At 47.6% G+C, this 15246-nt stretch overlaps 1 protein-coding gene across 2 annotated transcripts in view; it reads right to left on the bottom strand.

Annotated features, from left to right (window-relative positions):
* ADAMTS17 (ADAM metallopeptidase with thrombospondin type 1 motif 17) overlaps window positions 1-15246 on the bottom strand; it is a 367322-nt gene that overhangs the window by 225970 nt on the left and 126106 nt on the right. The gene's annotated exons all lie outside the window — the stretch shown is intronic.

The following is a 15246-nucleotide window of genomic DNA, read 5'->3' as shown; positions in this document are numbered from 1 at the left end:
AACAATAACCACCGCAAGCATCCATCAGGCATCTAATATGCGTCAGGGGGTGTGCTGAGTAGTGTACTCATAGCACCTAACTTAATCCTCATGACCCAGGATGAGGGAAACTGAGGTTTGGAAAGGAAAGGTAACTCTCTCAAGGTCACCTGGATGGGCACCCAGTGCTGGGATCCCACACCAGATCTGTCTAACTTCAGTGCCCAGGGCTGGGACCAAGTGAGGCCAGCCAAGCAAGGTACCCAGGGTACAAGGTTGAAGAGGCCCTGAGTCTCAGGCAATGCCCCTATGCCCGCACACCCTGAGAGGGAGGCAGCGCCTCCTCACACTGCACATCCCGGGCGTGAGCCGGGGTCTGTGCTGGGTCTCATGGACAGCAAGCCCCGGAAGGCTGTGCAGAATGTTCTGCAAATGCTTCAGGAGCCCTTGAGAGAGGAAGACCCAGAGAAAATGGAGCCAGCGCTGGGAGAGCCAGGGCCTTGAAGTCCTCAGTGAGGACTAGCCCATGAGCCAAATGTGTGTCTCCACACACACGTGCTTGCCCCTAAGAACCTCACTCTAAGACAGGAAATCCGAACCATACACACACCAGGAGAAATGCAACGCAGGGCAGTGGAGGCTGCGTCCCAAGGATGGGCGGTGTTGGTGGGACAGCAGGCCAGCCACTGCAGGAGCGGCAGGCGTTTTCCAGGGGAGGAAGGTGGCTCTGGCCAAGGGACGCGTGGGATGACATGGGGCCCTTGGATGCCAGCCCCTCTGGGGAATGCTAGGAGGGTGGCCACAGCAGGAGTGGGGAGGGCAAGCCCATGCTGGCCACACTTCTGGGGACTGACCCTCCAGGGCTCCCCACCACAGCACTCCCTGCACCCAGGAAAGACATGTCTCACCCCGCAGGGACTGCAGGGCTTCTCAACAGGGCCTGCTAGGAAACCTGACATCTGCCCTCCCATGGGCGTTTAACCCCGAGGGCAGTTCCTCGATATGCCCCTGTGTGATATACAAGCGGATGGTGGAATGGGGTGGCTGTAGGAGCTCAGTACTCCCCTGGCTGTGCTGTCACATTGGGCGTGGGTGGGCAGCGGCTCTGCTGGCATAGCGCCATGGGGTGGATGGAGGCTAAACACAGCTGGACTCTGCCATCAGCCCCATGCCCTGGATGGGCTGTGACCACCCAAGGAAGGAGCACCTGCTCTCCACCACGGGCTGTCCCTCTATCGAGCTGCACACTGCTCCATTCCAAGGGCTCCTTCCATGAACTTGCCTGAGATGTCTCAGGAGGGAAGGAGTTGGCAGAGGGCAGGGGAGAACTGGGACAGGGGAACCATTTCATTAAAAACGACCCTTCCTCCCTGCTCCCAAAGAGCTAAACCAGCATCCTCTTTGCTGATGTCCAAATCAAACTGGTGCGGAGCTCAGCCACACACAGGGTGGGCCCTCTGATGTGGTGTGGTTCTGTGTTCCCACCCAAATCTCATCTCAATTTGTAATCCCCATGTGCCAGGGAGGGACCTGTTAGGAAGTGATTGGATCATGGGAACAGTTTCCCCCATGCTGTTCTTGGGATAGTGAGTTAGTTCTCATGAGAGATGATGGTTTTAGGAGTGTTTGACAGTTATTTCCCCCCCTCTCCAGCTGCACTGTGAAGAAGGTGCCTGCTTCCCTTTCCCCTTCAGCCATGATTGTAAGTTTCCTGAGGCCTCCCCAGCTACGTAGAACTGAGAGTCAATTAAACCTCTTTCCTTTATAAACTACCCAGTCTCAGGTAGTATCTTTATAGCAGCGTGAAAAAGGACTAATACATCCTCCTTCCTCGTCCTCTCCACAAGGCACAGAGGAAGCTCACATTGCCTGGCTCCACAGAGGTGTGGCTCCACGGCTCATGTTCCACACACTGGGCCCAGGTACCTCACTGTGGGTCTATTTTTATTTGGAAACATGCAATGTGCTTAGTTAAAAATAAATAAAAGACAAATTAAATGTTATTTTGCCTCAAGATGCTTTTGTGGCCACGTGGATGTCACAACCCAGCAATGCAGACTATTGAAAAGAACACCACCACAACCAGAAAGGATGCAATGTGGTTTCTCAGTACCTTCAAGGTCATTATTCTGGTTTTGTTTAAAAATGTTTTGTGGGTTGCTTTTACAAGTCTACCAGTGAGTAGGTGGAATGCTGCTACATAGCCCTGAAGGTATGTGCACGCGGCCCACGTGGGTGCATGCACACGCTCAGACACACACCCAGCAGTGCCCACCCAGCCCTGGCTGCAGCCTCTCTGGGTCAACGAATCAATTAGAAACAATCAGATCTGCACACCCTGGAGAAGTTGCCTGGTGAAAGGGGAAGGGAGACAGAGTAAGGCCAGATGTGTTGAGCTTGCTGTCCTGAGTGTGCCTGCCATGGGCTCTGATGCAGAACTGGCAGACCTCACATGCCACACAAACACTTCCCCCTGGCCTCAGCCACACTCAGCATTCAGAGGAGGCAGCCCTGACTTTCCACTCTAATTAGGTAACGTGCAATGCTAGAGGAACAGTGAAGCAAGGAGCCTTCCAATAATTGCATTTTAATTTTTCCAAGGTGCAGATGATTTTTTTTTTAACTGGAAAACAAAGAATCAGTTTATTTACAAGAAATGCTCTTGCACAAAGGTGGATTAAGGTCTAATGCTGTTAATGATTTATTCCAATCGTGACCAGCCTGGTCATAAAACTGAGCAAGGAAAAACACATAAAAGAAACAGCTCCTGACAACAGAGCACAAGAGCTGTGTGTTTATGAGATGAGGTGGAAATGCTTAGAATGCACAAAACAAAGTCTGGAGAAAATCCCAGGTTGTTGTAAAATAAGAGCTATGGGGGGAATAAACGGTAATTAAGTCATCCAGCTTCAGCAGAAAACAAAGCCCACCACTATTCCATGTTACTAAAAAGAAACTGCAGTCTAGGGAAGACAGAGCCCTGGAGACTCAGAGATGCCCCCACCATCTCAGGCTGCAGAAGGCACCAAGCTAGAAAAACCCACCAAATCCTCATGCTGGTGCTTGTCAAGAAATGAGGAAAAACTAGTTTTCTCTGTATTGATTTATTAAAAACTGAGGTCTGTGACACTACAGTTTAGCAGTCAGTACACTGCTAACTTCAGTGCTGATGCTGTGGAACCTTCCAAGATAATCGGAATTCCCTTAGGCTGAGGTGAGGCTTTTAGACCCTGCAGTGGTGCTTTCACTGGCTTTCACATCCAGCCTTCTATGATTTAAAATTCTCCACAGATCACAGAACTTATTTAAAACTTTTTAAAAACATCAATTCCACATGTTTGCATAGTTTCTTGTAACAAAAGGGAGGCAGAAAGGCAACTGGAATTTATTAGTTGTGCCTCTAAATGGGCAAGACTGCTCGAACACTCAACCCTCCCTTGCTTGGCGAGTATGACTGGTCCCATTTTATAGATGGGGAAACAGAGGCTCTACTACACCCCTGACAACAAGTGTGTGCTTGTGTCCTAAATGGTGGCTCACTCCAACTCTACTATACCCCTGACAACAAACACACTCTCAAAAATATCTGAAACACAGAGGGTAAAAATGAAGGGGTGTGGGTCAGGCGCGGTGGCTCACACCTGTAATCCCAGCACTTTGGGAAGCTGAGCTGGGAAGATCGCCTGAGATCAAGAGTTTGAGAACAGCCTGGCCAACATGGTGAAACCCCGTCTCTACTAAAAATACAAAACTGGTGGGGTGTGGTGGTGACACCTGTAATCCCAGCACTTTGGGAGGCCGAGGTGGGCAGATTGCAAGGCCAGGAGATCGGCTAACGTGGTGAAATCCCGTCTCTACTAAAAATACAAAAAATTAGCTGGGTGTGGTGGCAGGTGCCTGTACTCCCAGCTACTCAGGAGACTGAGGCAGGAGAATGGCATGAACCCGGGAGGTGCAGCTTGTAGTGAGCTGAGATCGCACCACTGCACTCCAGCCTGAGTGACAGAGCAAGACTCTTTCTAAAACAAAACAAAAACAAGACAAAAAAAAACCATCCAAATTAGCCAGGCATGGTGGCAGGTCCCTAGAGTCCCAGCTACCCCAGAGGCTGAGGCAGGAGAATCACTTGAACACGGGAGGTAGAGGTCGTAGTGAGCTGAGATCCATCACTGTACTCCAGCCTGCGTGACACAGCAAGATTCTGTCTCAAAAAAAAAAAAAAAAAAAAAAAAGAAGGGGTATAATGAGTTCTTCTGAAACCTGGAGCAGCTCATTTAATTTATCCAGAGAAGAGGCTCCCCAGCCATGCCAGCGCAATACAGGTGCTCATCTGTCTTCTTTCTCTTCCTTTTCTCAGTAGAAGCATAATTTTTTAGAGAAAACTGGGTGAAGAGGCTTAATTAGTTTCTTTTTCAGTAGAAAACTACATGATATAAGCTCGTAACTCTTTATCTCGGGGCTGACCACTCAATCCTCTCTAGATTGAAGGAATAAACAACAAACAACTGTATAAACTCTGGTTGATGCAGTAAGTTGCTGCATATAAGCCATCTGCAGCTGGTGGCCTTGCTGCCCATTAGTCCAACCTTACAGGGTCTGCCTTTGAGAGAGATGGCTCCATTTTTCCCACCAACTGCTCAACTACCAAACACTGTCACAGTTATTGCTGGAACATCAAGCTGTCAGTCACAAGAAAGCAACTGGCATCTGCCCATACACCAACCATAGTCACGGATATTGAATTGCAGATTCAGGCTCACTGACAAGTCCTTGTGTTCTTGCAAACCTAAGTGGATATGGGTGTGATCTGAACGGGTGAACAGCATTTAGGAGCAAATGTCTTAGAGTCTAGGATGTGACAAAGGAAAACTAACTACAAAGGAATAATAAAGTTGGACCCCTACTTCACACCACATTTAAAATATAAGTCAAAATGAATTAAAGAGCTAAATGTGAGCGCTAAAACTATAAAACTCTTAGAAGAAAACTAAGATGGAAATCTTCCTGACCTTGGTGTAGACAAAGCCTTCTTAGCTATAACATCAAAAACACAAGTGGGGGTGGGAAAATCCTAACCTCTTGCAACAGAAGAGTGGCTGAGGGGGAAGGGGCTGGGATTGAGGTGAGGAGTCACCTTCATTTTTACTGCCAGCCCAAGCAATGAATATGCTGGCACATTCTCCGAGGAAGCCTTCCAGACTTTCCCCTTGGCAATTATGGTTTTCTGTGGACTGGGAGTCATCCAGCAGTTATGACCTTGCAGGCTAACTCTGTGTTGGTTTGTGTGTTATAATGCCATGTGAGCTGTTGCTTTGTGATGGGGTTTCTTGGTTATGGGTCACAGTCAGGAAAGGCTACTTCTGGGCCTTGCTCCCTAGGATTAATGAGACCACAGCTTAGGACACAGATGACCTTGGCTTCGGTTTCTCAGGCATCTCCAGGATCCTGGACTTTGGGAGGAGATGCTGTCTCTGGTAAGAGAATCACACGAGTTCCCACAGATGACTCGAGGGTCCCTGGGCTGGAGGAGTCACTCCTACAAGATAACATTTTCATGTGTTCTGTGAGTTAAGGGTAAGTGGAGGAATAAACTGGCCCTGGGATTTACAAGTTAGAATCAAAAAGTTTATGCCAACAGTTTGCTCTAGAAACCAAAACACGCCGGGAGGGGGAAGGAAGGAGAAATGCATAAGTGGTGATGTTCAAAAGGCCACAGCCAACTTGAGCCAAGTGCATGGAGATATCATGCAGACTACCCAGAGAAGATGACGCTCACGTCAGCAGGACCTGTCACATGGGAGGGGTTCTCCAGGGAGCAATGTAACATTTGTCAAATCACAGTGTGCCTCTCTTCGGAGAACCCCACAGAGTCTCAGGGGCTTCTGAAACAGGCCCTGATGCCCACCAGAAATGGTCCCAGGCAGGTTCACCTCAGGACATCAGAGGAGCCTTGAAAATCTCTTATCTTGACAAACCCTTTGTCAAATGTTTCCTGACTGCCTGTATGTGACAGGCCTCGTGCCGGGCAGAGTCTAAGCTGAGCAGGCGCAGGCCTAGGGGAAGCAGCCTCCAGGCCACTGCAGCAAGAGGACAAAGCAGCCGGCAGAAAGATGAGCAGGGATGTTCCAAGCCAAGCACCAGGGCCTGAAGGGTAGGTGATCGGGTCTCTGAAAGACAGCTGCGCCAGTGACCCAGCCCAGATCTGGCCTCTCCAGAGGGCAAACAAGTGGAAACTGGAGAGGAAGCTCCACACTGAGCCGTGCACTCACTGATCCCTGTTCCTCCCTCTGGCTTACCTGTCACAGCTGAGAGCCCCTCACCGAGCCACACCCTCATTCTGACTACTCTCTTGGCAAACTTTCCCGGACCACGGGTGGCTCCCTATGTGGGAAGCACCTGCAGGCAGCACCGTGAATGTAGCAGGTGATGAGCGTCTTTGAGTTCCCTTTCAGGAGACCTCTGGACCTCTGCAGGTACTCCCTGGCCACCAGAGAGGAACCCTGTCTTCTAGCATTTGGCTGCAGGAAACACAACCCCCTGACCAGCCTGCTGGATGGCTGTACCTCAGCAGCACTGCACCGTCACCTGTGTGCACACGTGAGTGTATGTCTGTAGACACGGGCATGGCCAGGACACCCCCTAACTGGAAGCATGAGGCTGATGCCCACACTAACTCCTACAGCAATGGGCCCTAGTGAATTTTGAAAGCTATAACACACTCACATTCTCTGTCAACTGCACTGCTTGGCACTTACTTTGGTCAATAATTTTAAAATGAACTTGGCTTAGTCCCACTTCAATGACAGCTTTCAGCCTCCTCTATCTTCTCTCACTGTAAATGTTTCCCCTTTGCTGGTGGGTTAGAATGCCCTCCCTCTCCCTAGGGACAGCTGGGGTTCTAGGTGGGGGTAAGGCTGAGAAGAAGTGTGATACGTTTTGGCTAAAAATAATCTTCTCCATGTGGGGAATGGGACAACTAAGTCTTCCATGGGGTCAGATATCCCCCAAGGGAATCTGGGAATGAATCGAATCTCCCTTCGGAGTTTCAAATGCAACCTGGAAGGAGGGGCACATTCCTGACTCAGCCTTCCCAAGGCAGCTGTCTGAGGTGTGTGCCTAGAATCATAATCTTTCTCAACATTTCTGTTTGAATCACATTTATTAGAGTAGCCACAGGCAGGGCCATGAGTGAAGGCTGCTAAACTGAGATGACAGCCAGAGCCAGGAAGAAGGCAGAGTAGGGGCTGGTAAGAGCAACCACATGCATTTTAATCATGCTCACTGTTATGAGCTAAACTGTGTCCCCTTGAAATTCAGAGGTTGAAGCCCTAATCTTCAATGTCACTGTATTTGCAGACAGGGCCTTCAGGGAGGTAATGAAGGTTAAATGAGGTCAGCAAGGTGGGGCCCTGATCCAACAGGTCTGGTGTCCTTATAAAAAGAAGAGACACTAAAGGTATTTCTCCCTCCCTTTCTCTTTCCCTCTCTCCAAGTGAGCACAAGAGGGCAGGTGAGGACACAGTGAGAAGGCAGCTGTCGACAAGCCAGGAAAGAGATTCCTTATCCCAAACCAGTCCTACTGGCACTGCGGAGTTCCAGCTTCCAGACCCGTGAGGAATAACTGTCTGCTGTGTAAGCCGCCCAGTCTGCAGTATTCTGTAAGAGGAGCTCTAACCAGGCTAATACACCCAGAGTGCACCCTGGGTCCCCACAGAAGTACCCTGGGTCCCCTTGCTCACACAGGTAACTGACAAGCGTGGTGACCACCAGAACTCACCATGCTCATTTGCCACACAGCACTGCAGCCACCTAACGCGCCATGGGGTTAGCCTTGATGTTCACAGCATGGTTTAACAACAAAGAATCGACCTGGAAAGCAGTAGGAGCGTCAGGTTGAACTAGTTACAAAAATGCTTGGTAGAGAAGAATGAAAAATATGGTGGAGTGGGGGTGTTCTGTATTTAAAATCATATAACACCTTAGCCAGCTGCATCTGTAGGCAGAGAAGTGCCATCCCTCAGTCATTTAACAATGGGGTACCTTGCAAGTTACAGCCAGGGATGTCCATCAGGAGACACTAGGGCACCGGGAAGGGAGGTGAAAGAATCACGACAACATGCGTGTGAGTGATGTGGACCCATCGCTCACATCATCGGCTATTTCTATTTGCAGGAGACTCCCCAGAAGTCCCCAGGCCTTGTGAGATGTTCTAAAAACACTCAAACACAGCCTTGGAGGGAGGAGCCAGTTTTAAAAGACTCTTACAAAAGTAACATACTGCTCGGTCTGAAGAATCGGAGGCTAAAATCATCTCTTCAAGTCCCCAGAAAATCCCAAAGAACTCCAAGGGAAGGTGGTGATGGGCCAGAGAGCTCTGGAAGCTTCCAGGTCTGTTGCGAGCCACACTTGGCACAGAGCAGGCTCTTCCAGGTCTGTCGGGAACCCTGGCACACAGTAGGCTCACAAAAAAGGAGCACTGCTGCTGGTTCTGCTTAGCAAATCTTAATGCAAACCAAGCGGCAACAGGTATTCTGGGTGTGCAGAACCAAACACAGCAAGCCAGAAACATGTGCTGCTTTTTCTTTTTACCTTGACTCATTCACAAATCACAAATGCACAAGGCCAGAAGACAGAAGGTGCTCATCACTACAAAAGCCCAGGAAGTGGGTACCGGTGCAGAGGGAAGGGGCTGTGGCTGGGACAGGGACCACCTACAGGGCTGATAGACTCTACTGCTTGACCAGGATGCTGGCCACAAGGATATCTGCCTTATAATAACTCATTTAGAGATAAAAGAGTCAGGTCAGGGTTACCCCAGAGGGACTAGTGACCAGAAGAGGGATGAAGAGGACCTGTCTGGCAGCTGATATTGTCTTGTTTCTAGATCCAGGTCATCACTAACCATTACACAAAGCTCATCAGTTTACAAATATTCACTGAACGGTACACTTAGATATACTATCTATATGTAAATTATGCCTCAATTATAATTTAAAAGGTAACAAAGGGATACACACATGCATGTGAAATAGAAAGAGAAGATGGCCTTGGTTTAAGAATCTGGGAAGAGTCAAGGTCACTGGACAATTTAGATAAGGGTATGTCTTCAGTATATCCAAGGGTCATGGGTTGATGAAGCCTCAGTGGTATGTATTAGTCAAAATCTGCTTTCACCTGCAACACCAGGCTTTACCTGTATTACTTGTATTTCTCGGACCATATGAGCCATTTCTAATTTACCTTTACTGCCTTGCAAGGACTCTTCCAATGGTACATTCTTGAGGCTTGCCTGAAACAACCTTGAAAAACAGCTTCACTCCCTCTCATAGCTGTACTTCTGAAGGATAAATAAAATGCAAGGCCATGCATGGAAATATTTGCCAAGTTAGCAAAAAAAAAAAAAAAAAAGGAAGAAACAAAGAAAGAAAAGCATTCTCAAAACAAGTAACCACACTTCTTGCTAAATGCTTAGCCCAGCAAAGTCCATTCTTTGGGGGATGAAATGTGGACTTTTAGTGAAACCTTGGGACAAGGGTAAGCACTTCCAGTCTGCACATTGTTCTAGACACCTCTCGGGGCCCTGCTCGTGGGCTGTGCACAAAGGTCAGCCCAGGCCTCACAGCAGCTCTGGGCACCAGCTCCCAAACACCAGCTTCTGAGTTCAAGTCCATAAATCACTCCCTGGCAGGGCACCACAGCCCCTTCACTAAAGAAGTAACCCAAACATGAGAAGCCAGCCATCATTTGGGTGTTGACTCAACAGTCATGAACTAAAGTCAAACTACCATGACAAGCCCTCCCTTCTGATGGCCCAGGGAAAGCCCTAGGACAATCTCTGCCTTCGCTGACAGGATGCAAAAATGATGGCATTCCATTTTATTACAAAAAAAAAAAAAAAGCCTCTTAGAAAAGAATGTTGAGAGCCACACCATGAAGTCAAGTGGACACTAAGATTACAAAGAGGAAACAGTTGACTCATGGCAGAATCAGTGGCAGGCAAGGAAGATGGCCAGCCTCAGAATTATCGCTAGTGTGGCAGAAAGTGGATGGTACAAAGTCTCAGGCCCCATCTTCAGGGTGAAGTTATGTCCCTGCTCCATGCTTATGGAGGCGGCTCATTACCTGTAGGCTACATTGGGTTTCAGAATCATCTCAGACTACGGAAATAGCATGCATGTCAGTGTCTGTCTTTAAAATGTCAAAGGCCAAGAAAAACAAATGTTCTTTACCTTTTAAGCAAGTTCATACATTTCCAGGTTGCTTCTATGCCTCTGTGGTGGTCCACACCCTGTGTCCTCAGAGCCAGGGGCTCCTGTTTGAGCTCTGCTATGGCATTCCCCTGAGGCTGGTCAGCCTGGCTGTCCGATACCCCCCCAAGTCTCAGTCCACACCAATGGGACTCACCACCCCAAACTAAGCCTTCAAGTTTTGTTCAAAAGCTTGCAGTCCTAGTCAACCTCTCTCTTCCCTTCTCCCACCCAATCTTAGTAATCATCAAGTCCTGCCATTTCCTGCTACTCACAGACTCTGGGATTTCTTTCTTTCTCACTGGTCCCAAGCCCAGGCCTTTGTCATCACCTTAAGCATCATTAGGAAATCTCTGTAGGCATCAGCTTACTTGCCTCTCCCCACTCCAATTAGTCCTAAAATGTCTGGACTCGAGTGCCTCCTCTCCACTGATTCTCCCCGATCCTGCCCAAAACACCCCTCCAGGTGCCCAGGTGCCCAGGACCCATCGCGATTCCTCTGCTGCAGCATGAGCCAGTCAGGTCCTATGAACAAATCTTATGCTAGGCCTCTATAGGCCAGCTTCCATAACAATTCAACTTACACAGCACAGTGTGGCTTAAACACATCATCAATAAGTTCTTCAAATGAATGAATGCATAGCAGACCTGCCAACCTCATCGTCATAAAACACCATCCTCTGCTGCTTAAGAAGTGGGCTAGAGGCCAGGTGCAGTGGCTCATGCCTGTAATCCCAGCACTTTGGGAGGCGAGGTGGGCAAGTCACGAGGTCAGGAGATCGAGAGCATCCTGGCTAACAACGTGGTGAAACCCTGTCTCTACTAAAAATACAAAAGAAAATTAGCCAGGTATGGTGGCGGGTGCCTGTAGTCCCTGCTCATGGGAGGCTGAGGCAGGAGAATGGCCTGAACCCAGGAGGTGGAGCTTGCAGTGAGCAGAGATGGCGCCACTGCACTCCAGCCTGGGTGACAGAGAGAGGCTCCATCTAAAGAAAGAAAGAAAGAAAGAAAGAAGAGGGCTGGAACAGGGAGGAGTAAGTAATAAGGCGGCGGCTGCTAAACACTAACATTTGTCAGACACTTACTATGTGTGTACCAGGCCCTGTGCTAAAGATTCCCACGCATGATCTCATTTTATCCACACCACCACTTGGTGAGGTACATACTGTTATTATCCTTGCAGTACTACTGATGAGGAAACTAAGACTCTGAGAAGTCAACAACTCATCCGAGGTCAAACAGCGAATGAGGGGGGTGGAGCTGGGATTCAATCTCAGGTCTTCAGGGCCAGAGGTCCTGCCCTAAAGCACTGCATCAGAGGCTGCAAGCTGGCAGCCACAGAAGGATTTCAACTGCAGGAATGTTTTATTTGGCCCATTTAGGATTTAAATGAAAATTTTAATCAGTCACCAACAATTAAAAATTAGAAGAGCCAGCTGGGCGCAGTGGCTCATGCCTGTAATCACAGCATCATGGGAGGCCAAGGCAGGTGGATTACTCGAGGTCAGGAGTTTGAGACCAGCCTAGCCAACATGGTGAAACCCTGTCTCTACTAAAAATACAAAAATTGGCCGGGCGCAGTGGCTCACGCCTGTAATCCCAGTACTTTGGGCGGCAGAGATGGGCAGATCACGGGGTCAGGAGATTGAGACCATCCTGGCTAACACAGTGAAACCCTGTCTCTACTAAAAATACAAAAAATTAGCCGGGTGTGGTGGCGGGTGCCGGTAGTCCCAGCTACTTGGGAGGCTGAGGCAGGAGAATAGCGTGAACCTGGGAGGTGGAATTTGCAGTGAGCCGAGATCGTGCGACTGCACTCCAGCCTGGGTGACAGCGAGACTCTGTCTCAAATAAATAAATAAATTAATTAATTAATTTAAAAAGATACAAAAATTAGCGGGGTATGGTGGCCTGTGCCTGTAATCCCAGCTACCTGGGAAACTGGAGAATCGGTTGAACCCGGGAGGTGGAGATTGCAGTGATTCGAGACTGTGCCACTTCACTCCAGCCTGGGCAACAGAACAAGACATCATCTCAAAAAAAAAAAAAAAAAGTTAGAAGAGCTTACATAAAATGCAAATTGCCTGACTTCTAAAAATATTGAGTAAGTGGAAAATGACAGACTGTTCAATAAATAGCACTGGGACTACAGGTGTCCACAGGGAGATGAATGAATTAAACTCTCAACCTCATGCCAGACACAGAAACAAACTCTAAATGGATGAAATACACAAGCATGGAAACAACTTTGAATCTGTCAGAAGAAAATGTAGTGGGATGTCTTAATGTTCCCAGAGTAGTAAAGATTTTTTAAAACAAGAAACAGGAAGTGAAAATCATAACAAAAAAGATTGAGCCATTTAGCTAAATCCATACTGAAAACTTCTATGTGACAAAAGGTACCATAAACAAAGTTAAAGACGAAGAAAACACACAATGAAGACATTTTCAATTCCTAAAACCAAAGATTTAAAAAGATATCCAACTTACCTGGGCAGAGAACTGAGAAATAAAATCACAAGAAGACACCAATTCACAACCGGCATGTGGACAAAACATAGAAAATTCTGGCAATAACCAGCAAGGTTATCAGGATCAAAGACTCCCAGATGCTATTAAAGAGAATATAAATTGGTATACTGGCCATTTTAGGAAGTAATTTGACCCACTGAGAAAGGCTGAAAGGTGTGCAGAAGAGGGGAAGTGGTTATATCCTGCGAAGTGGCAGTTCACCATCCAGGCTGCACTTCTGCACTTCCATGCTGTTGTGCCCACCCACCTGTCCCTGCGGAGAGGAATCTCAGTAGCCTCTGATGTGTACGCACACATACGTACACATGCATGTGCATGTACCACCACCCCACAAAGGGATGCTATTATCATCCTCATTGACACATGGGGACACCGAGGCACCACGAAGGTAAGCAAATCCCCCAGACCATGCTGCAACCAAGTAGAAGAACCCGCTGAACCCAGCCAGTCTGGCTGCAGATCCCCTGTAACGGCAGCAAAGGTAAAGAGGACTCTGCCCCAGGGACTGTACGGCAAGCCTGGGAGACAGACTCATAGGCCCATTCACAGTGCGTTCCAGGGAAGAGAGGAGAAGCCTGCCAACTACCATTCAAAGTCCAGGGAGTTTCCTATTAAAACACAAACTAACAAGGCTCGCACACAGATGGCTTTAACCCTTGAGACTGCAAAAGTTAACATGCATGCGTGTATTTCTTGCAACAAGCTTTATAGCTTTCATCGAATTTCCAAAGGGATCCACAACCTCAAAAAGGTTAAAAACACTAAACACAGAAATCCCAGAACGTAATCAAAGACATTCCCTAGGAAGAAAGTCCTCTCTGATGAGCCAAGTCAGACCAAAAGATCCCGGGAAAACTATCCTCCAGCCCTTGGGGGTTACCCAAGCATTCCTCAGAAAGTGATAACCAACAATGCTTTGTAGAATGTGCTTTTCATTGCCAGATCTCAACTAACTGACACATAGAAAACATGAGGAAGGGTCTGACATTATTCACCAACAATGTCACTTGTAAAAGAGCAGCCAAATTGACTCTTTGTTACGCCTGGGGCTGGGGTGGGGTGAGGTGGGAAGCAGCCAAGGTAATACATAGGATGACATGTACATCTTTGTCAATTAGGTCCATACATTTAATTTAGAAAGCACCCTGAGTTAAGCATCCAATTTAATTTAGCCTGTAATTGTAAAGAATGTAAAAATGAAAGGAAAAAAAACCGCTGAGGGATATGCACATATCCACAGTCTAACATATATATGATTTACAAAGGTATACTCTTGAGTGTGTATATATAAAATACAAATTTTAAAAAGAAACCACTCTATTCTGTTTGGACAAGGTCACTGCCTGTTCCCTGGTCCCAGTTGCAGGGCCTTTATTGTATCTTGGTATGTTTAACTGGTTGCATGAATTGAACATACATGGAGATGGACTTGATGCAACAGAGTATATGCTGACAATTTTAACAAGCTGTCTTTGTTTTCTGCAAATTAGTATTTCTAAAAACTGGATTTGTTTTGGGTTGATAAGAGGAAAAACATGATATAAAAGCCATTTGTTGATTGTGTTCTCCATTGGATGGATACTGACAAATCACCATGATTGCTCAGAAAATCAATGTCAACATCCACTCTGTCAGAGTCTAAGACCAAAGAAGCATTTACTGCTTCCTCCTCGTCCACAGTACATACACCACACACACTCTGGGAACATCCCATGCCAGTGCCCACCAGCATGGGAACAGAACAGAGCTGTGTTATTTTCCTAAATCATTCTCAATCTTGGTCTAACATAAACAACCCACCAAACAAACAAAACTTGGAGACAAGGCAGGAGAATCATTTTAAAATGGGATCCAAGACCTGAGATGCAAAGCAACAGCCTGCCCAGATCCTTCTATTCTTCCTATCCCTTCCAAGACTGGTCCATGCCAGCATAACCTTTGAGCATCAAACATCAGGAGGTCTGTGTGCCTCAGCCCTGTCAAGGGGCAGGTTTCTCCTTCGCCCTCTCCTGCACCTGGGAGCAAATGCACTACCTGTAGAGAAGGGCCATCCGGCACCGCCCCAGCTGGGACTCCTGGGGGTCAGATAGACGTGCTGAGCCCCTACATCAAAGTTATTACATGTTTTAGTTTTGTTCCATTGTAGCTCTTTTTTTCCCTTTTCTGATGATTTTACAAAAGAAAGCAAGCTGCTTAGAAGGCCCTGAAAGTGAGGAGGGGCAAGAAAGATGACTAGTTATGGAGGGTGAGGGTTGCTTTTGTTTTGTTTGTTTTTTGCCAAAAAAGCCTGGATAGATGATCTCAGTTACCTGGTGCTCTCCTAAATGGAACCCCAGAGTACCTCCCATGTGGAAGAGTCCCTGGATTTTCCCCCACCCCACCTTCTCTCCCTTCAGCCATGTTGATGACAGAGAAGACAGGAACTTAGAACCCATTTCTCATTGGAGAGGAAAACATGTCATCCGGCTTTGCGAAGAAGGTTCTACCT

This window comes from Trachypithecus francoisi, unplaced genomic scaffold (assembly GCF_009764315.1).
Source record: "Trachypithecus francoisi isolate TF-2019V2 unplaced genomic scaffold, Tfra_2.0 Lachesis_group3, whole genome shotgun sequence".
Lineage (NCBI taxonomy): Eukaryota > Metazoa > Chordata > Mammalia > Primates > Cercopithecidae > Trachypithecus > Trachypithecus francoisi.
This window is presented reverse-complemented; position numbering and strand designations above follow the sequence as displayed.